The sequence below is a fragment of the Schistocerca cancellata genome, chromosome 6 (assembly GCF_023864275.1).
Source record: "Schistocerca cancellata isolate TAMUIC-IGC-003103 chromosome 6, iqSchCanc2.1, whole genome shotgun sequence".
In the NCBI taxonomy this organism is placed as follows: Eukaryota; Metazoa; Arthropoda; class Insecta; order Orthoptera; family Acrididae; genus Schistocerca; species Schistocerca cancellata.
This window is the reverse complement of record NC_064631.1, coordinates 486,561,112-486,585,404: the sequence shown is the minus strand read 5'-3', so window position 1 is coordinate 486,585,404 and position 24,293 is coordinate 486,561,112. Positions and strand designations below refer to the sequence as shown.

General features: G+C 41.6%; 1 protein-coding gene and 1 non-coding gene across 2 annotated transcripts in view; one reads left to right on the top strand and one right to left on the bottom strand.

Annotated features, from left to right (window-relative positions):
* The window catches only part of LOC126191418 (putative ferric-chelate reductase 1 homolog), a 355,430-nt gene that overhangs the window by 127,996 nt on the left and 203,141 nt on the right, over positions 1-24,293 (bottom strand). The window lies entirely within an intron of this gene.
* On the top strand, positions 14,621-14,695 carry Trnap-cgg (transfer RNA proline (anticodon CGG)). Its single transcript has one exon. It is a non-coding gene; the product is annotated as a tRNA-Pro (tRNA).

Here is a 24,293-nt window from a genome sequence, read left to right as displayed (position 1 = left end):
TGGCAGTGGTTACTACAAAACGGTGGCCTCCACTGTTGAATGGCATAATATGCAACGGTATGGGGACCCATCGCGTGACCTACATATTGAGGGAAATTTGAACAGCATCCGCTACATCAAAAGAGTTAGTCACCCAAATTTCGCATGGCGTATCTGAGCAAGTCAATACTTAGCCACACACCACGAGAATTTTTTTTGTTTGTTTTGCACTATCTTCTGGTACCTTCAGCTTTCCTGCCCTGCACTTTCTCCGGACGTGTCAGACTACGCCATAGCTACGATCTATGGCAAGTGGTGCATCACAGTCTAATATGACTGCTGACGCTTTGTGGACGGAGGGAAGTTCCCAAGGAACATATCCAGGCTCCAATTTTATTGGTTGAGTGCTCACTGTCCCAAGTCCTGTACAGGTCTGCAATCAGAATCATTTCTATACCGCCCAACCTCTGACAAAGTTACTTCCAGCGTCGTTTACAATTTTTCGTTTCGCAGAATGACCAGCGCCAGTACACACATAGGAAGCAGTTGTCAGCTCCACCTACAACGTTAAACACGATCTGTCTTCCTGGCTGTACCAGTCCACAAACCAAAAACTTTCTACAAATACAGTGTATGGCAAAGCAAAAAGCGATTTCCAGAAGTTGGTAGAAAGCCCAATCAATTTTCCGTAATTGTATTTTACCGCCTCAAATTACATAAAAACATTAAGAAAATTAAGTAAACGTGACCAGGCTTAAAATAAATAATTCCAGCGAGACTACGTCCGTTCAGGAGTACACATTTTTCCAGACAAGCCTTGAGGTTATTCATCACATTCCGCAGCACTGCCAGTGGGATTTCAACCACCACCTGTGGGTCCTTTTTTCAATGCATCAGCAGCTGTTCGTGGGTTATCCTGAGACAACACTCCTCCTTTAACCCCACAAGAAGAATGTAGTGGTTAATAAAAAAAAGAAAAAAGGGAAGAAAATAAAAGAAAAGGTTGAAATGGTGGGAAGGAATGGTAAATAAAAAGGGGTTTTAAAATAGTAAATGACAGTGAAAGAAAGGAAAGAATGAAATGCAAATCGGACTTCGTATTACAGAAAAGTTATCGGACTTCGTGATTCGGAAATGCTATTGCTGGGGTGGTCCTTGTGGCGTTTCTGAGCAAAAGTCAAAACAAATTCCACAACAAAAATTATTTGAAAAAAAGACATAATAACAAATGTAACTAACAGGGGGAAATGGCGTAGATAAGAGTTCATCCTTTACCAGGTTAACGTGTTTTCTTTCGTGCGGCGTCCAGGTCTTCAAAAATCTCTTACTTCATTTCTGCGTGAAAAGTCTGCTGCGAAATCCTGTAATAAGTTTCATTGTCCAGGAATTTCTAATGTATACAAAACCGTCTTGATATTAAATGCAATTTATTTTAGTTGCTTCTCTCCATCCACCGAATTTCATAACAACTTCCACAATGTCTACACATTAATAAGTTTATTCGTCTTAATCAGATCACGTCTGCATTAAGCTTCCGCTCTCTAGAGACAATGAAACGGATAGAAAAAAAAGAGTTACAATTTTAGTATTTTCTCTGCCGTCGAGCGCTCATACCGCTGCGACGGTATAATTTATGTCTGAGGGAACGAGTGTAGCGCGGCGAAATTCAAAGTCCCGCTACAAGAAGTCGCATGTTGGTAAGGTCGGTAGACAGTAAGGCCATACGACACCCCCACTCCGGAAGATCACATGATCTGGAAACAAATGGTTAGCAAAATTAATGCTTAATCTTGCCATATGGGAGGTTGCTCCGTCTTGTTGAAAAAAATATATCAATTATTTCGTGCTGAGGAAGTCGGGGGTAAGAAAGCTTTCCAACATGTCTGAATATCTCTCTGAAGTCACTGTCTTAGCACCACCTAGATCATCTTCGAGAAACTATGACCCTTGATGAATACATAGCGCACCACGCACCAATTTTTGTTGAACAGAAGGGCTAATGTTGCAGTGATTCACATGAGCCCATGTGCTTGTTGACGTTACCGGATGAATGGAAACGGGTTTTATCACTTATCCATAAATTGTTTACAATGTCTTCGCCTTCAAGTAAATTCAACATTTCACAGAACCGTCTCCGGCTAACAATCTGTTTTCTTTAATAGCCCGGACAATTCGGATCCTTTAAGGAAGATAGTGTAGATCGTTGTGTAAAATACGCCAGACCATTCTGTTAGAAATCTCTAATGCCATCCCAGCGGGATGAGCGGCGCGGACATCTTTCGATTGCAGTTCTTACACGCTCTATGTTCTGAGGTTACATCCTATCTTTGGTTTCCCAGACTTCTTTATCTTCATTGACGATCTCTTTTCAAAGTTCTTAACCCACTTTTTAATCGTTGAGGCAGACATCTCCGGCTGATCCCAATCAACTTGAAACACAGTGCGAAAAGCACGATTTGCCTGCACGTGAGAACTGTAAACACCGTCATCAGGTCTGATCAGATACAACAGATAACACTTTGCATGAAAGAAACGACAATGCACGCAAAAAAAAAAATCTTTCTCGATCAGATATTCATAGTTTAAAAGTTAAGTAGTATTTGTGAGGAATTTACTGGCGGCTGTATGTTAGAAGCTTTGTATATACATCACACGAGCAGCTATTAGTTTAGTGTCATGTGTCTTCTAAGATAATGAAGTGACTTATATTTGCGTTTCCATGTAATTGGTTCGTATTTCACAAATTCTGCAACACCTACTTTCCTCATACATTTATGATGGCTGCAAAATCGAGACCGGTTATCTCTTCAAATAAAATACTGTGAGACCATCATTGTATAATACAATTTTTCTTAAGCTTAACCTAGGCCATCAAGACGCTCCATAGCTCACAGAGAAACATTAGCCACTGTTTAAAGTTTCTCCATCATTGTCATCAGCTTATGGAACGAACTATCTAGTAATTTAGCCCTCCCGGTTAGCCGTGCGGTCTAACGCACTGCTTTCCGGGCGGATTAGTGTCGTTTTCTAGTGTGCCGACCAGTCTGTGGATGGTTTTTAAGGCCGTTTTCCATCTGCCTCGGCGAATGCGGGCTGGTTTCCCTTGTTCCGCCTCAGTTACACTATGTCGACGATTGCTGTGCAAACACTTTCTCCACGTACGCGTACACCATAATTACTGAATCACGCAAACATTGATGTTACACTCGTCTGACGTTACCAGGAGGGGGGGAGGGGGTGTCCATAGGAGGCTGAACCGCACAATAACCCTGGGCTCGGTGTGGGGCGGCGGTGGAGTGAGTGGACTGCTGTAGCCTGTTGTGGGGTTGTGAACCACTAAGGGCTACGGCGAGGACGAAGCCCGTCTGTCGTTGCTAGGTCCCCAGTTCCATACAATACAATACAATGTAGTAATTTACACATGTTGCCGTAAAAACTTAGCGCATAACGAAGCTCCTCATTCACCCGCTTGTTTCCTTATAGGTTCAATCTATAACCCTTACGGAGTCGCACCTTCCTAGACTACTCTTCGCTGTCTATTACTTCCATGCCTTTCAACGCCCTTCTGTCTCTGCAGTAAATTCTCTTTCGTCTCGCGTGGACTGCTGGCACAACTTAGTCTTTTTTCCACGTCTTATGAAACAGAAACGCGGTTTTAAGTTATGGGTCAATATGCCTAACGTTTATTTGTTGCAGGTTACTTCGGAAAACTTCGAAGACAATGAATTGCAGGCCTTACTGGATGAAGATGATACTTAAACTCGACAGGAACTCGCGGAACAACTGAACGTGACGCAGAAAGCCGTTTCTCTTCGGTTGAAAGCTATGGGTAATGTGCAAAAAGTGGGAAAATGGGTTCAGCACGAATTGAATGAAAGGCAATAAGCAATTCGAAAGACCACTTGTGAAATGCTGCTCGCCAGGTACAAAAAGTCGTTTCTCTATCGAATAGTGACAGGTGATGAAAAACTGCTACATACTGAGAATCCTGAGCGTCATAGATCATAGATGAATCCAGGCAAACATCCACTGCAATACCAAACTGCTTTAGAAAGAAGACAGTGCTCTGTGTCTGGTGGGATCAGAAGGGGGTCATCTATTATGAGCTGATAAAACCTGGTGAAACCGTTAACTCTAGCATTACGTTAAAAACGACATGATTATGGAAGAAGGCAAAACAAAGTCATACAGCTCCATGATAATGCCTTATTACACACAGCAAAACGGATCAGGGAAACGATCGAGGCATTCAGCTGGGAAATTCCAGGTCATGCGGCTTTTCTCCAGACTTGGCTCCGTCCGGTTACCACCTATTTGTATCACTGGGGCACGCTCTCGCTTAACTACGCTCCAGTTCGTACGAAAATTTACGAAAATGGCTCGCTAACTGGTTCGCCTCAAAAGAAGAACTGTTTTTTGGTGGAAGAAATGTATAAATAGCAATGGAGATTATTTTGAATAAAATATTGTTTATCAGTTTTTATCAGTTTCAAACACCAGATTTTTAATTATTGCAACCAAATTCCGGTTTCAGACTTCTGCACCTGGTATAGTCTAGTTACAAATTGAATGTCCTTTCTTGAAAAAGCAGTGCCAAAAAATTGTCACTCTTTCAGAAGGCATGTCTAGTGTGAATGACAGCTTGGACTCTCGGAATGAGTCCTGGTATATTTCTCTACACCAGTGCTGAAGATCAGACAAATTTTTTATTGTGACTATTGAGAAAATCTATGATACTAAGTTTACCAATGCCATTTTTTCTAAGCCAATGAAGAATGGCATTTAAAATACTAACATGTCGTAGAAGCGACAGGTAGTGTAAAGAGATACTAAACTGCTCGTTATGTGTAGAAAAAACCCCGACGTCTTATATAATTGGATAAGCGGTAATCCTCGACTGCAGTATCTATGAAATCTTTATTGGTAAGCCTACATGTAAATATACGAAAAGGAACATATATTTTGTATTTTACTGCTGCATTATTACCATTTATCTAATTGTCTGCAGTGAGCCGTAGAATCATTAGGAGAGAACAACAGGCAACACTCGGTATTAAATGAAAATTAAAAACTGACATCTAAAATTAACTTTGTTTGTGCGCGCGTGCAGCTTGCTTGTACACGGGGAAATCATCTCGAGTAGTGCTCGTAAGTCAGCTTTAATGGATCGAAGGGATTCACAGGTTGGTTTCTAGTATTGCTGCTGATCGTTTAGAGATCTCACTTGGAGATCATTGGTAAAGGCTTGATTGAATCTTACATTTCGCTGAAGGGCCTCTAAGAACATGATGTGAGATTTGTATTTATTCCGAATCCTATAAACTTTGCTTCACAACGATCTCACCAAGAGAAAAGACATACCGATAATGGAGTTCCTTGTTGAGAAATCATCTTCGGAAGCTATGCGTCCATCGTCAGGTGCTTGTTGTAACAAACTTGCACGTTAGTACTTTATCCCGTCTTTGTTTTAATTCGGTTTGAAAGTCTCATTCTCAGTGCTCCAACAATACGTATGCATCTTTTCTCTCGACTTATTCTAGCCCATGCGATCACACACTGTGTGGGCCATAATTTACGCACTCCTAATCAGTTATTCTGAAAACCAGGTGGCCGAATACATTATCAAGTATGCGTACATCTCTGGCGACGCACAATGAACATATTGGTTGCGACACCTTTGTCTATATTCTACGTGCCCCATTATTGTGCCTACAATCTTACTTCAAAGATCCGTCACTGAAATCTGATGTACTCTTACGAAGCTTTTAATTTTAGTTAGTATGAATTAATACTGTTTTTGTGTCTAACAAAACAGAACACGACGGGGAGGTAAGTGTAGCCAAGCTCCTCAACGCCGTGTTTATTAGACACACTGCGTTCATACACTCCGCACTCCAGTTCTTTTTCACTCACTGAACCCAACTGAAGCTAGGTGATGGTCACGGTTTACGAAACACTTCGCGGACAGCCTCCAGGATGAGCCTAGACGTACCTCGTGTAGCGTGATGGTTTCGCTGACTCGTCAGTAGTCCCGGAGGCTTCTCGCCGTCTTCGACAGTGAAGGCCTACTAACGGCTCTGCTGCTACAGACTGGTCTCTCGCAGTGCGACACGGACAGTATATAGTGCTGCCCGCCAGCGCCCGTTACGAAACGTGTGACGCGCAGCCGAATCTTGAGCGCCGTCCAGTGCCGCTGCTATCTGCTCCGGCAGGTAATCAGGAAGAAGACACACTGGCTGTCTGGGTGGTGGGGACAGATTTCCGGAACTTCTGACGCTGCCATTGTTATCTGGCCAGGCTACAGCAGTTACGTAACACTTGCCGATGATCATCACCAGCTATTGTGCTCATAATTCCATGTTACTTGTACAATGGTAATCCCAAAAATAAGGTCTCCAAAGCGCTGGGGCTCCATAGGGGGTGGCTGTTGGCCCCCTTTTTTCCCTTTCTTCCTTTACTCTTTACAAAAACCACCGCACATCAGCTGGAGCTTTCAGTCTTGGTGACAGGCGTCTAAAGCTAGCGAAGTGAGGGATGCTCAACTACCTTACCTACCGACCGATGGCTCTAGCGTCAAGCTACCGCTAGCTGTAGACGCCTGTGTCTGTATGCGCCACATAAATAGGTACCCATTTAAGACAACAGAAACAGTACGTATCAGTATACCTTAATTTAGCTGCTAACGAGTCTTCACTGGCAGAATCCGACAATACCACAGTTAACGTATCTTCTCTGGTGATGTGGTTATTTTTCATAGCTGTGAATGTTGATTAGTCGCGAATGATAATGCCGATCCTTTGCTTGAATCTATACCGAGTGATTTTGTTATATTTTTAGTTCCCTTGCCCGTCAAAGTATTTCTTCTCCAATAATTATCACATACCATTTTTGTGTATATGACGGTCTTGATCCATACTGTAAAAGTTTACTTATAATTACAATGCCCAAATATCGCTAAATACGTCGTAGCGTAACGAGTACCGTTTTTGGCTAGTAATGTCAAGGTCCTGGGTTCAATACCTAGTGAGTACTCACTGAAGTTTATCTGGTGGAAAGATTTGGAAGGAGGTTCCTTCTGTGTCTTGGTGTGGCAGCGACTTTTAAAGGAGTTTCCGTTAGCCACTACGACCACGAGCGAAGTTCGCTCAGTTATTCGGGTTTTGAGCGCAAAAGGCGTTAAACCAATCGACGTTGACGGAAGTGTTTGGAGTATCGTGTGTGTAGAGTGGTGTAGAGTGTTTGCCGGTGGTCGTACTGAAATTAACGAGGAAAGAAGCGGGAGACCGCCAAATCCCGAAGAGGCACCTGCAAAGGTTGATCAAAACGTGTTTCAAGATCGGAAGATCACTCTGAGTAAGCTCTGCAATGCTGAAGCTGAGGTTTCTAGAAACACCGATCACCAGACTGACTGAAGTGTTGAAATTTTGGAAGGCGTGCGCAAGATGGGTTCCAAGTATACTGGCGGAAGACTGCAAACGGCAACGCGTTGAAACTTCACACCAATTTCTTCAACGATATGCGGATGACATTAACAACATGTGGGATTCAGTAGTCACGGATGATGAAACCTAGGCTTTCCGCTTCACACCTGAGACCAAACAACGATCATGTGAGTGGCGGTATCTCGATTCACCCAAGCCACCAAAATTGAGAACACAGTCTCCGGTAAAGTCATGACCACTGTGTTTTGGGATTGAGAGGGGATGTTGCTGGTCGACTTCATGGTTCCTGGGGCAACAAATGCCGACAGGTGTTGTCAGACAAACTCAAACCAGTTTGTAAGAAGAATATTACTGCTCAGCGAGGGCATAAGCCTTCTCCATGACAATGCTCGCCCCCCACATCGCCCGTCAAACGACGACGACGACGTGGAAGATGAGGTCCGACGCTTCTTCAATAGCTTGACAGCGGGCTAGCATGACGTGGGTGTACAAAACTGGTACAGCGTTTACAAAAATGCATCGATCGAAATAAGAGATTACGTGGAAAAATAGCAAAAAATGTTCAACATTCGAAATCGTATGCAGTTAACTGTAAAAAGATGTTTCTCCGTATTTTTAGAAGAACCGGAGACCTTACTTTTGGAATCACCCTAGTATCAATTGAAAGACTCAATGTAAACTTTTTAGAAAAACGTTCTGTTTGTCGAGCATGTAAAGGAATTATTGTAAAGTTTTTTTTATTTTTAACTCAATCATTTTTATGATTGAATCATGACCGGTTTTGGTTTTCGATGACCATCTTCAGACGCTATGGGTGGCATCTGGTGAACTGATGCTCAAGATTCTATCATAAAAAGTGAAAGAGTCAAAAATAAAAAAACTTACAAACCTTTCAGGGGAGGCGTTCATGTACGTCGTCTCACGCAAGCTATATCATTTCTTAAGACTGCGACGTACTCGCCAGGCGATAAGACCTCTGTCAAGAGCTGTGCGCTCTTGAGACAGGTGCTGCGCGAGTGAATAGCAATCTGAACTATACTGTGTATCGACACTGCACTGCTCGTACTGTTCTGGCTTCCCAGTCAGCGGAGAGATGACAGCGGCATTCGAGTCCCCTAATACTCGAAACGAGCCAAAGAAGAGAATTCCTATGCTGGATGAAAGTTGTAGCAGTCTATGTACTACCTGAAAATTCATTTATTTGTTGTTATTAGCTAGAGCTACCTTAAATGTAAGGTTACTATGTCCTGTGGGCTATTAAGTTGGCACCCTAGCGGAGGTGGTCTCAGTGACTTGTTCACTGTCAGGTAGCGATAGAGAGGTTACCGACAGAGCTCACGCTCCCTGGTTAGAAAGGAGGTTATTCCTTCTATTCAGTTGCCGTCATCCATACTTCGTTACTTTCATCAGAAAATTTGAGACCCAAAGTGTCTATAAGTAAGTTCCAGAAATTAGAAACCCTAAGGAACCACCATCCGGAACTCTACCATCTGGTGAGCACGATGTATGAGACAGGCGAGATTCCCTCAGACTTCAATAAAAATATAATAATTCCAATCCCAAAGAAAGCAGGTGTTGACAGATGTGAAAATTACCGAACTATCAGTTTAATAAGTCACAGCTGCAAAATACTAACGCGAAATCTTTACAGACGAATGGAAAAAGTGGTAGAAGCCGACGTCGGGGAAGATCAGTTTGGATTCCGTAGAAATATTGGAACACGTGAGGCAATACTGACCCTACGACTTATCTTAGAAGAAAGATTAAGGAAAGGCAAACCTACGTTTCTAGCATTTGTAGACGTAAAGAAATTCTGAAGGTGGCAGGGGTAAAATACAGGGAGCGAAAGGCTATTTACAATTTGTACAGAAACCAGATGGTAGTTATGAAAGTCGAGGGACATGAATGGGAAGCAGTGGTTGGGAAGGGAGTGAGACAGGGTTGTAGCCTCTCCCCGATGTTATTCAATTTGTGTATTGAGCAAGCAGTAAAGGAAACAAAAGAAAAGTTCGAAGTAGGTATTAAAATCCATGGAAAAGAAATAAAAACTTTGAGGTTCGCCGATGACATTGTAATTCTGTCAGAGACAGCAAAGAACTTGGAAGAGCAGTTGAATGGAATGAACAGTGTCTTGAAAGGAGGATATAAGATGAACATCAACAAAAGCAAAACAAGGATAATGGAAGGTAATCGAATTAAGTCGGGTGACGCTGAGGGTATTAGATTAGGAAATGAGACGCTTAAAGTAGTAAAGGAGTTTTGCTATTTGGGGAGCAAAATAACTGACGACGGTCGAAGTAGAGGATATAAAATGTAGACTGGCAATGGCATGGAAAGCGTTTCTGAAGAAGAGAAATTTGTTAACATCGAGTATAAATTTAAATGTCAGGAAGTAGTTTCTGAAAGTATTTGTATGGAGTGTAGCCATGTACGGAAGTGAAACATGGACGATAAATAGTTTGGACAAGAAGAGAATAGAAGCTTTCGAAATGTGGTGCTACAAAAGAATGCTGAAGATTAGATGGGTAGATCACATAACTAATGAGGAGGTATTGAATATAATTGGGGAGAAGAGTTTGTGGCATAACTTGGCAAGAAGAAGGGACCGGTTGGTAGGACATGTTCTGAGGCATAAAAAAAAAAAAATGGTTCAAATGGCTCTGAGCACTATGGGACTTAATAGCTATGGTCATCAGTCCCCTAGAACTTAGGACTACCTAAACCTAACTAACCTAAGGACATTACGCAACACCCAGTTATCACGAGGCAGGGAAAATCCCTGACCCCGCCGGGAATCGAACCCGGGAACCCGGGCGCGGGAAGCGAGAACGCTACCGCACGACCACGAGCTGCGGACGAGGCATCAAGGGATCACAAATTTAGCATTGGAGGGCAGCGTGGAGGGTAAAAATTGCAGAGGGAGACCAAGAGATGAATACACTAAGCAGATTCAGAAGGATGTAGGTTGCAGTAGGTACTGGGAGATGAAGCAGCTTGCGCAGGATAGAGTAGCATGGAGAGCTGCTTCAAACGAGTCTCTGGACTGAAGAACACAACAAGGAACCACAGGAGACAGGAGTATAGCAAGTGACTTCCACGATGATTATTAGATTATTTGGACGCACGTCACCTAGGTCTTTAGACCCGGTAACAAACGCATAGAAAAGAAGTTAATTTGTTCCTGTGAGATACGTTACCTGCAGTCGTAACCAAGTTACCAACTGGGCCTTTAGTTATGGTAGTAAACAAGTGCATCGTCTGGAGCAGATGGCCAACTAAATCGCCTCATCACTCTGCTATCATTTTATACGCATCATCAGAGACGGTGGCCCTCGAATTATCCGGTGCGGTCATTACAATGTATTCGTATTCCGTTGTAGAGCAGAAAATGCAATGCATGTTTGCCCGTTCACCGTAGTTGGGGAAACAAAGTAATTCACGGCATTATGAACATAAAATCAACCAGCAATTCTGAAGATTTCATGACCGAACGTGAAACTGGAAGCTCTACAACATCGCTCTGGTAGCCTTCAGTCAGTTGAATCTGTAAATTGTGATTTATAGATTACATCGGCCGCATTGCTTACTATTGGTCTTACGGCGCAACTGTTAATAGCCTCGAATCGTAGCCCCATTCAAATGAGTCTGCAGATAACGGAGATGAACAAAGAATGTGCTGATTATTTACGACTAGGTGGGAAACCTGACGTTGACCGTATCAGAATATACAATACGGCATGGGAGAAGGCATGAGTAGCATTACAGATATGAGATGCATACAGACGTATTCATCAGTAAGGACACTACGGGCAGTGTTTTCCTGTTGGCAAAATGGCCCGGTCGCGCTGCATTGCAATGGGTGAGTGTGGTGGGCAAGAATTTGCGAAATATGGAGCAATAAATACTATTAGGTAAAACTAAATAATATATGACTTAAAGAACTTTACTGTATATGTGTAAATATTTTTATTGTTTCATTCACGATGGCGATCAGACTCCTCAACATGTAAATACTATGGTGAGTGGGTGATTGTGGTTGTCAAGTATCAACGTAATGCGTGATGCCGAACTCTTAGTTCTCTTAGAAAAAGCCATATTCTCTATGATTTTTGAACTTTACCGTATTAATGGATATACTCGCTTATACAATCCTCACCGTGCTCCATCCATACTGGCATTAACATTACGTTACGTTACGCAGGCACATTTAACCGTGGGTAACACAACGGGGCCAGTGCTAGTTTAGTAACATTCTTTTAACATAATAGTGTTTGAACGAAGCTGGAAAGGATGTTACTTTATTTCACTAAGCATTAGCGAAGTGAATTACGAAAACGCGCTAAATTATCGAAAGGATTATACCCACTAAGAATAAGCGAAATGTATGTCCGAAATCACTATAGTGTACCATTGGATTATTCATTTGTTGGTTACGATTATTTTTATCTTTGAGTTTATCTGGATTTTTTTCATTTGTGTGTGTGTTGAGGGTGACTCGTTTCATAACAGTTCCTGCAAACGTGACCATTTTGACGGCACACATAATATCGGCGACCGCATGGCCAAGTATCGGCTGCTGTTAGCATCCGATACAGGTCTCTAGATTTCATGCGCGCGCACCGGAGATTTACAGGAACACGTCATTCTTGAAATGGTTTATTATAGATATTGATGTAGTAAAATGTAACAATTATTTATCAGTGGTTAATGCCCTTCTTATAAGAGCGCTCTCTTGAGAGTGAGCTGTTATCGACAATAATTTACAAATCAAGAATGGAACACTTGTGTTATAATTTGCAGTATGCCGCTTCAGTGTAATGGAGCATTGAAAATACACATCACCATTAGCATTAAATGCCACTTAATAACGCATTAACGATACAAGCCTTCAAGGTAGAATATGGTAATCAAGACCGGAGCTAAAAACCGCATAGTTAGGTGCTAGCGTAATGAGTAACGTCGTGGTTTCTGGAGTCTCAAGTTGTTGGTTCGCATACCGATACACGCAATCTTCTTTTATATTAGAGTTGTTACATTTACTGAATGTAGTAGAATTATATTCAGCTATACTCGATGTTATTTACATTTAGTCAGATTTGAGAACGAAGGATTAAATAAATATTTAGCGATACGCGAGTATGTGGTTAAGCAGGACCCTAAATGGACAGTATAAACTGCTGCGAGTTAATCGAGGAGCAATAATATTCAAATTCTTCCTTGTCACAAAGTCGATAGCCGATCATGCAGTCGTCGATATTGCGCGCGAAGTGGAAATGACATCACGTTTGTAGGAATTATTGTGAAACGAGCATCAGTCCCACGTTGATCGTCGGTAAAGTACGCTTTACGAAAACACGGTGAGATTTTAAAAACTGACCTGTTCGATACTACACGTCGTTATTAACATCTGAATGACGAAACCGCACTAGCATCGTATTACGTCGGACGAGTGAAACAATAAAAGCGTTTTTACATATACGGCAAAATTCCCAAGTCACGGAGTATATGGCTTTTCCAAAGAGCATTTATTGCTCCATATTTCTGATTGTTGCTCGCTACACTCACCCATTGCCACGTACCGCGACCGAACTCCCTTACTAATAGCGTGAGACCAAGGACGATCTACCACTACAATCACGAGAGGGTAGTCGCGGAGGAAAGTGTAAAAAAAAAACACACACACACACACACACACACACACACACACACACACGCGCGCGCGCGCGCGCGCGCGCGCGCACGCGCGCGCGCGCGCCCCTTTTATACAAAGATTACTTCATTTATGCATCGGCTTGTTGAGTGAAAACTCTTTAAAATTACGCCAGAAGTCGAGAATAGCCCTTTAAATGCTTCAGAGGCTACTTTGAGTGTGTGTTGGGGACTGAGGTAAACGTCTGGAGGTATAGGTAATTGCCCAGTAGCAGCTCTTCTCACACATTACTCGCGGGACGCCTGCTCTGCGCCAGCACTGCTGTTTACGTAGCGCCAAGTGCGAGTAGTAAAAACGGCCTCCACGGCAGTGTACAACGTCCATTCGCGAGCAGATATCAGACGCGCTAGCACGAGTGACCGAGCCGAGTTCAAAACAGATGCACTTTATATCACACACCCACTTCCGCCACATCAAAGGCGCCACTTTCTAGCTATCTGACGCGCTTTTCCGTTGGTTAAAGTCTACTTATTTCGTTTGCAACGTTCAGTTCCTGCTTTCTTTGTCCGATAAAACATGTGCAAGTACAACGGAAAAAACGGGAAAAATTTAGTCTATTTCTCAATGTGCAAAAGGCATAGAAGAAACTCAGTAACAACCGTGTTCCACAGCACCGAACAAGGAGACTTCCAGGAATATGGAATTAGTTAACATGGATGTTAACGCAAGACAAGCAAATCTTGTAATCAGTCTGTATATCAAACACAGGCCGAGTATAGACTGGATAATTGGGGCTCCGTTTACAGAAAAAGGTGTTTTTTCACGTGTTTTTGATTATTACGTCCTGAACTGTGTGTCATACAGCGACACAATTTGGAAGTATATTCAGTGCTATACGTGGATACTGCCTGCAAACTTGCAAGTAGAATTAGCAGTAAAGTAGTAATAAAACATAGTGCTTGATGCGGCAACTTCAGTTTTCATTATTTTATAGCGGATGTCAGCGAGAAAGTTTCACAAACATTTGAAATTATGTGCAAAGTTTGTTGTCAGTAGCTGAGTGCCCTCATACAAGGAGAATATCGTCTCGATACTTCCGCGTCGTTGAGTTACCCTGTCTCAAGACATGCACACTGTTAAACTCAGAATTATACCCCTTAATAAGTAGTTTATGACAGCATCTTAAATTATTAAATTTGGTCATTAATTGTAGGAAAGACTGGAAACTATTGTTGTCTCTCGAAGACTTTAAATAGACAACCTGCAACTGGTAGTGGGTGCCCATGCTCTGGGCTATTCACGTAATAACAAAGGTAGCTACTAGAATGAAATTTTCGCTCTACAGCGGAGTGTGCGCTGATATGAAACTTCCTGGCAGATTAAAACTGTGTACCGGACCGAGACTCGAATTCGGGACCTTTGTCTTCCGCGGGCAAGTGCTCTACCAACAGAGCTACGACTCACGCCCCGTCCTCACAGCTTTGAAGTTTAGAAGGTAGGAAACGAGGTACTGGCGGAATTAAAGCTGTGAGGACGGGGCGTGAGTCGTGATTGGGTAGCTCAGTTGGTAGAGCACTTGCCCGCGGAAGGCAAAGGTCCCGAGTTCGAGTCTCGGTCCGACACACTGTATTAATCTGCCAGGAAGTTTCAAAGGTAGCTACTGTTTATCACAAGTAGTAGCTTAATGTTTAATTGATTGCACCGGTGTCTGAGAAAGGAAATTGGGGAATAAAATGTATATTGGAATCCTGATTAAAAACAACCTGCTTTCAGAAAGAAAGTGTGGCATTACTTATTGAATGGCCCTCGTACTAAACAAAACTTGCTCTCTTTAAATCTATATGTTCATATAACTTTTAGAAGGAGTGGCTCATTATGTATGTTTATAACATTCTTTTGAACTTGGGATTTATAATTTCACGTTTTATGTTAAAGGGAGCTTGTAAAATACCTTTCCACTGAAAGACATTTCTACATTGACCTCTGGACTATGTAAAATCTGCGAAAAAATTGTTTGTCTCTTGTATTATGATTGTGTACATCACAGTTCCGATTAAATTTAGTTTTACTGGTAGTGCCGAAAACGTTTAACAAGAGATGTATTGGGAAGTGAAAGAAATTTAAGATCCTTAAAAAGGCTTCTACCAGATGTACGGCTATCTAATTTTCCCCTATCAGCTTCTGTTGAATAAAATCTATTTAAGGGGAGACGGAAGGCAATTTTTATCCCTATTCTGCCAATGCTATTTTACCCTCTGAATATGTACACCTTTCAAAAGAACTGTAAGTGATAATAAATGAAATTTTTACATACACACAAGTAAAATGAACATATACCTCTTATGGTGTTGAAGAAAAAATTTTTATTCTTTCACTAGTAAAATTTAACTTTTTTTTGGTGCATTAGTTACTATAAAACTGTTTCTGACTGTTTGGTGATTCTCAATTTACCTGTTGCCATCTGCAGTACAAGTTGACCAAATTTCATTTTTATAACTCCATTAGTTTATCAAATAATGGTACCTAAAAGTAAAAAATGTAGTTTTGAGAAAAATCCATTTACGTTTAATATTGCAATTCTAGTATAGTTATTCATGAGAATTACTTATCACTAATATTTTCCTGCACCATGCTGAGCATCATCTGAATCATACTGACGTTTTCTTGTCTTTGTCCCTCTTTTCTGTCTGGCTTCCTTTGTGTATTTTAAATTAGCAGTATCTGCTTTGTGGATTCTCTCTTTATCTACTTGCGCCAAGGATTTGTGCAATATTTCCACTAGATTTTATACCCAATAATTCCAAAACCTCTAGTTTTCTAATTACACCATCGTTGAAGCATAAAGTAGCATCAGATACACCAAAGTTGAGGGTTGTAAGCTTAACAGTTTTCGGTAACCGGTTCCAAATGACAGAATTCACATATTCATTTAAATTGTGTTTTTCCATGAAGACATTTCTTCAACAAGGTATCTCTAGAAAGGTCTCTAAATATGGGTTTAATTTCATTCATTACTGATGCAGGTAAAGAATGTTTGTGCTCATATCTGGCACTTCTGTACTTGCACCAAGTGTCAGAATCATTTGGGCAAAGACCATGCACTGGATTTTCATTTGTGGAAAGCTTATGGAAAAAGCTAGCCCTTACAGCTTTCTGTGATCTATCTATTTCAACATTTGTCAGGCGACCTTTACCACTTACCTTCTTACCAACTTTCAATACTATTTTTGACTTTTCTTTCAATAATCTTCTCAGTCTAGACCCCATTCTCTTCTGGACATGCCCAATGCACACTAATTTAGAAAATGTGACATTAGGACCATAGGGTTGTTCTGCATAAGCCTTGCTGTCACCGTGCCCAGATTGCACAGAGCGTCAGGAAAACCATCACATCTCACGAAAAAATTCTCGTATTTATATAAAACAAAAACTGTTTCAGGCAGGAAAGACCAGGCATTTCAAATATGCTAAAATCTAAAAATCGAATTTTTGAAGCCCACTTGCCTTCCGTCTCCCCTTAAATTAGGCGTACTCTTTCAAACGATACTTTCATCAGACAACGATGAATGAAGAACACATGCGAAATAAGTAGACTATTGTCTTTAGCTCAGTACAATGAGAGATGCATCTGTATGCGATACTTGCACTGCCGAGCCTCTCTATTAGTTTCTGCTGGCTTAACTTGGTAATCATCTAGTCCTCCCTCCCATTTACTTAACCTCCCTCAGCCCTCCAAAATCGAAGAATATCTTTTTCATATGTGCAACCACACTGGAGTGGTACATGTCACGGAAAAGAGCATGATGAGATGATTAATGTTTAACGTCCCGTTGACAAAGAGGTCATTAGAGATGGAGCACAAGCTCGGATTAAGAAGGGTGGAGAAGGAAAGCAGCCGTATCCTTTCAAAGGAACCATCCTGACATACGCGTTAAGTGATTCAGGGAAATCACGGAAATACTTGTCAAGAGAGAAGAGACGGACTAGCATGCAGTTCTTGAAGAAGGGCAACAGCCTCTACAGCACTTGCAGGGTCAACGGCCTGGATGATTACTCTGACCTTACAACATTAACCAACACTGCTATGCTATGTTCGTACTGCAAAGTGCTGAAAGCAAAGGGAAACTATTACCACTGTATTTCCCGAGTCCATGCAACTTTACTCTATGGTTTAATAATGGGATCAAATGGTTCAAATGGCTCTGAGCACTACCCTGGGGTAAAATAGTTCCCCATCCAACTCTATGGGCGGGGACTACTCAGGACGACGTTAACAACAACAACAACAACAACAACAACAACAAATTTGTAGTTCTACGAAACAGTGTGAAATGCTAGATCCCTTCATCTGGTAGGCACTTTTCACCAGCTCAGAGACTGACAAGAACAGGACGTCAGAAGTAATATCTTTCAGAGCCATTTTCCCTTTGCAGAGGTGCAGAACGAAGCATACCACAGGAATACTTCTGCTAACCAATCTTCCAAAGATAGGTACTACGGAGGCGTCAACAGCACAAAACGGCTGAAGTATTTGCAACACTACCATCAATATATATTCATACAAAGAACTGTCACTGTGACAGACCTGCATTTGCCCGATGCCCAGGCTATTTCTACTTTTTTGTTTCCACGATCGGTATGATCCAAGCGAATACATGAAATATTCCTGCTGAATAAACATGTGAATAAAATACACGAACCGACAGTAAGAATTTATGTAAGAATGAAACATCAAAATGAGAATTTAGAAAGACCTCTCAGCGTATCATACGTATTATGTAATAAATGTGAGGCATTTATTATGAAATCTAACAGTAATTTTACAATTGGTATAAAGCCCTTGTATCCCCTGATTTGATAAATATTCGTGTAGTGACCTACGAACATTGGTAGAAAAATGCAAACAAAAATTAAAAATAATCGGGTTTCGAACACAGGGCGCAAAATTAACAAGCCGCGACGTTAACCACTTCGTCGGAGCATATCGCGCGGTAAAAGGCACATTAAGTACACCGAAAACTTTGACCGTCGCTTGACAGCACTGAACGATCTTTTAACAGATCCAAATCTTTTACAGATCTCGTCTTCAAGAAAATAGCCTGTTACAACCAACACTAGTAGTATATTCCGTAAACGACAGCTTGACCTTCCCACTTTTGCTTCAGTAACAATGTTTGGTGTAGTGTAAAGGCATAAATGGGCTGCTTACAAAATTTGGGCTGATTCGCAATCCGGAAGAATGGCGTCTATTTATAGATTACTCAAAGAGCAGTCTCATTGCTGTTGTCTTACATAACGGAGAAGATAAACCTTCGATACCAGTAGCCATTCCGATCAGTGAAAGGGAACCTCCGAGATCATGAGGCTACTCCTCAAGTATATTGGCTATTCGAATCAGATGGAAAATCTGTTGTGATCTCAAAGTTCTGGGGTTACTTCTGGGAATGCAGACTGGTTACACAAAATATTACTGCGTCTTGTGTCACTGCAACAGTAAGGCGAGGGAAGGACATTATGTTGTCAAAGAATGGCCTTCGAGAGAAATTCTCCAATTCTCGCGGAAAAAAAAGTGTCGTATAAACTCCTTGTTGATAAAAACTGTGTTACCAGCCAACAGCTGCTGACAGGTACTGAGAAGTCAACTTGGCTTGCTTTTAAAGATGTAGGCTATAGTTTCTTGCGAAACAAATGTCTGAGAATTACGGGGAATTTACGGAACACATGCTTGACTGTTACAAGGCTATGTGGTACAACATGTCTCTGTAATTACATTTCCTTCATTCCCCTTTCGATTTGTTCCCATATAATTCTCGAGATGTGAAAGACGAATACGGTGAGCGATTTTACCCTCATATCGCTACCATGGAAAGACAATATGAAGGTAGATTGTCTCCAAACTTTTGGCGGATTAGGCTGGACACTCCTACAAGGGTTTTTTTATGTACATCCTTTTGACAGGGGGGTCCTGGGGACGACGGGCGTTTACTATTGCGAGAAAATGAAACGCCTACAGCTGTCCTGATTTTATTTATTTTGTAGCTACAAGTTTCGGTGCTTCAATGCGCTATCTTCTGGCTGTAGTTGATGCTGAAGGGGTTCAAACTATCACTCTACTTACCTCATCAGTGGCCGACATAACTGGTTACGCAGACTATATGGCCACTTATGCGATATATGTAGGGATCGTTTCAACCCCTTCATCATTAACAACAGTCTGAAGATGGAGCATTGAAGCGCCGAAACTGGTAGCTACAAAATAAATAAAATCAGAAGGACGGCTGTAGGTGTTTCATTTTCTCACAACTACAAGACGTTTCACCATACACCCACAAACGGAAAATTTTTAAGAAAAATTTGTGACTTGTAAGTACTGGGTGATCAAAAAGTCAGTATAAATTTGAAAACTTAATAAACCACGGAATAATGTAGACAGAGAGGTAAAAATTGACACACATGCTTGGAATGACATGAGGTTTTATTAGAACCAAAAAACAAAGTTCACAAAACGTCCGACAGATGGCGCTGGACAGCAAAACGTCAGTGATTGCTCATGACAGTCGTGTTACAGAATCGCATCATCCCCAGCCTGGCTGATAAACAGCTGCTGGAACGTACGATGTTTATGCAGGATGGCGCTCCACCCCATATTGCTAGACGCGTGAAAGATCTCATACGCGCGTCGTTTGGTGGTGATCGTGTGCTCAGCCGCCACTTTCATCATGCTTGGTCTCCCAGGTCCCCAGACCTCAGTCTGTGCGATTATTGGCTTTGGGGTTACCTGAAGTAGCAAGTGTATCGTGATCGACCGACATCTCTAGGGATGCTGAAAGACAACATCCGGCGCCAGTGCCTCACCATAACTCCGGACATGCTTTACGGTGCTGTTCACAATATTATTCCTCGACTACAACTATTGTTGAGGAATGATGGTGGACATATTGAGCATTTCCTGTAAAGATCATCACTTTTGCTTTGTCTTACTTTGTTATGCTAATTATTGCTATGCTGATCAGATGAAGCGCCATCTGTCTGACATTTTTTGAACCTTTGTACTTCTTGGTTCTAATAAAAAAAATGGTTCAAATGGCTCTGAGCACTATGGGACTCAACATCTTAGGTCATAAGTCCCCTAGAACTTAGAACTATTTAAACCTAACTAACCTACGGACATCACACACACCCATGCCCGAGGCAGGATTCGAACCTGCGACCGTAGCAGTCCCGCGGTTCCGGACTGCAGCGCCAGAACCGCTAGACCACCGCGGCCGGCCAGGTTCTAATAAAACCCCATGTCATTCCAAACATGTGTGTCAGTTTGTACCTCTCTATCTACATTATTCCGTGATTTATTCAGTTTTCAAATTTATACTGACTTTTTGACCACCCGGTACATTTCAAACTTTATTCAGCTTTCTCGTCCGATTGTTACGGATTCTTTCAGTATTTTTACTATGTCGTTTCGAAGTTTCTCGGAAGTAGTGTACGTGGCGTGTCTTTTCCAGAAAGACTGGTATGTAATGGAACATTTCTGATTTCAGTTACGCAATCAGCTATGTGATTTAGTTAAGAACACGTACTTTCATTTCTCGGCAAGACAAAAGTTCAGATTTGTTGCACTTTGAATTCCGAGCTAGTAACCAAAGACGAAGCTGAATTTCTGAAATGAGCCCCGATTTAAATTTAGTTTTTTTTAAATGCTTTAACAGCTTAACATAGTCAAGGCTTCCCTTTATACTCGTTGTGCCTGGCTTGATTGCTGGAACGCTGTTGTGAGTAAACATTACGAAGAGGTGAGTTTGTAGCGTTTTCCAGTGCAGCGTGCAGCGCCAGCCACTCGCAGGTGCTGACGTCTGCTGCGGCGAAAGCTATCCACCAGACGCGTCTGCGTGTGCGTCGTTCGTGTCCAGCTATACAGCAGGAACGCCAGCAAGCTACGTCACGCGCTGCGGTCCGGGCCCCGTGAAGTGATGAACTATCGTGTAACTTTGTATGAGCATATTAACTAGGCAGAAAAAACACTTTCTGCCACGTGGCGGATGACTTTCGCTTATGTCTACGTATACCTCAGACAATTTCGGAGCGTATTTCCACAGGATCTCACACGTAAATTCGTGCAAACACTAGTTCTACCGAATCTCCACTCTTGTGATTTCATTCAAAAAGTAGTGAAAACACTTGACAGTTACAATTAAGCAGAAATGCTTTTGCGCTTTACATCTGCAGCATTCGTGTAAATCAGTGATGGGCTCGGGGATCACTTTGTGCAACCAGATAATATTGGAGGGACACACTTTTTAAAATAATTGCATGCATTAGTTAACTCTGCATTTCAGAAAAGATATAAGTTCCTCTATATAAAAGTCAATGTTCCGACTCACCCACCCACCCACCCACCCACTACAGCCCAGCCCAAACCACTAAGGACGTGAAGTGTGAAGAGGGTGTTGGTCTTATACTATAGGCGTAGTTTAAGAAAGGATTTTTTTGAAATTCCATCCCTAAGGAGGTGAAACAGGGTGGAAAGTTTTTGAAAATATGTTGCAGTTAAAGCAATTTAGAGGCTAGACCAAAGAAAATTGGTTTTTGGTTTCTTTGTCAGCGATGAAGAAATAGTGAAAGTTTTCTTTCCACATTAAATTACTAAAGAAATATTAAAGTATTTTTAAAGCAATATTGATACCCGATTTCTCGATTCCAAATAAATACATATTTCAGGGTTTTTGGAAATCCAACCCGTGAGAGGGTGAAATAGGGGACGAAACGTTTCACGAAAATAATTATGAAAACATTTTTAACGCTAAATCTATTAAAATCTGAATGTCTTCTCTGACGTAAATAAATACGTGTTTGAAATTAGAAGGAAGGTCACCGTTGGCCGTAATTTTGATTATTTATTAACAGCAAAATCGATTTTCGATCACATAATGATCTCCAGTGCTTTAGCGTACAAATTAAAGCTCGTAGGCAATGGTGTCTATCAGTAACAGAAGCTATGAAACGATCACAGTAACTTTTGAGTTACTGTGATTGTTTCATAGCTTCTGTTACTGGTAACTAGACACCAATGCCTACGAGCTATAATTTGTACGCTAAAGCACTGAAGATGATTATTATGTGATCGAAAATCGATTTTACTGTTAATAAATCATCAAAATTACGGCCAACGCTGACCTTTCTTCTAATTTCATTCATTATATGGTCGTTGTGCACACAGCACTCTATGGAGTCGTCGATCAATAAATACGTGTTTCACTGTTTTTGAAAATTCGACCGCAAGGGAGTGAAATAGGAGATCAGTGTTTTTAAGAAAGTATTTAGTTATCCTAAAAAAAAGCTACGTCTATGAAAACTGGTATTTCACCTCTGTTACAAGGAAATGTGTGTTAAGGGGTGAAATATCACCGCAAGAATGCCATAGGCATGATTAACTTAACCGTTTTACTCCAGCTGCCAGAATCACTTTTTGGTCGGAAGTATATTCGGGAAAGATCATGCTTCTATGACCTTAATTAGCGTCAAAAGCTTAGAAGGTATTGCTGTTTGTGAAAAACATTCGATTAAAGAAAGACAAAATGAAAAGTCTTTGCAAGGTATACAGTGTTCGCAAGGAAAGCAGCACGCTCTTCACAGGCCGCGCAAAAAGCACTCTTCGGCAGTATGCTGCCCTCGGGTCGCTGTTTGCTCACACCTGGTCTAAATGACCAGTACAGTTCTCCACACGTCCAGATAGGTTGGTTGTGGAAAGACAAGTTACCGGACTATCGTACGCTATGTCTTCTTCATCGGGTCCTCAATGCGCAAGTAACTGAAGACACCTTAACGTTACCGTGGCAGAAGGTCCCACTTATCTAATACCCTAAAAATGGTTCAAATGGCTCTGAGTACTATGGGACTTAACTTCTGAGGACCTCAGTCCCCTAGAACTTAGAACTACTTAAACCTAACTAACCTAAGGACATCACACACATCCATGCCCGAGGCAAGATTCGAATCTGCGGTCGCGCGGTCCCAGACTGAAGTGCCTAGAACTTCTCCGCCACTCCGGCTCTAACATCCTAGCTGGGTCCCTTCATAAAAAATCAGGGTTCTTCACAGTTTCTGTTTTCTGCGTCTGAAACAAGCTGCTCTTCACTTTGCACAAAGTTCACTGCCCTGTTGTGTTCAAGAAGCTGAAGCACTTTCTTCTGTCACCCTCCTAACATTTTCTCCAAAAATTACCGTCTATGGCCGATTTTCCGCTTGTTACATAGTAAAGCTATCTTATCCAAGCTACGCTTCCTCCTCTCTTTTCTCTATGATGAAGCCACTTTCTTTCCCGTTATAATCATTAAATTTCTCACCACCTTCCTCTTTCTCACCCTGTTCCATCCTTTTCCCATGCTCATTGCTGCCAGCGCTCACAATTAAAACCTGCATTTCCGATTTATCTGTTATACTGATTTATGAATAAGCGCTTTATCTGCACTACTGTAATTTTTAATTTCTAAATTAGTACAATATGCTTTTCTGTGACAATGTCAAATAGGTATACCAGGTCAGATGTAAGAGGGCTTAATGGTCACGTTGCCAGGTTAAATAAACAAACAATATTTCTGGAAGAATATTCATGGAGGACGATGATTGTTGGAATGTGGAACGATTACAGCTGAACTAAGTACGAATCACTACCTGCATAAAGCACTTCCCTAGCACGCCTGAGTGGAAGGTTGCGACAGGGGAGAGAAACATTATTTGTGATATTAGTGTCAAACAGCAGTAGTGGCTCACTTCGATTTTATTCTCCCTATCAATGTTTACTACTGCTGTGTTTTCAGCACGTGAATAGTTTTTAATTTATTTTAACTTTAATTTTCTGTAGCTGAACTGAGAAACATGCATCTACTTTTGTCAATGGTATACCTAACCATGTTTACACCGACTGCAGCTGCAATCACTTTAAAATGATTGCAACGTCGAAATCGCAATAGTGCGTACCGTAATAAATGTACAGTCAACGGCAAATACGAAGTCATTAAAAATATTTTACGAGATTGTGAGGCCACAACAAATACGGCTGCATACAGAAAGGCATTCCGGGCGTTGGCTGTTTGGTAACAGACTCAGTGATATTCCACAATCTGATCTTTTAATTACTATCAGATATATGGGTGGGAATGTCATGGTAAGGAAGTCACATGGCAGCGCCGGCTAATTAGCTGCTGTGTCATTAGGTTTCAAGTGAT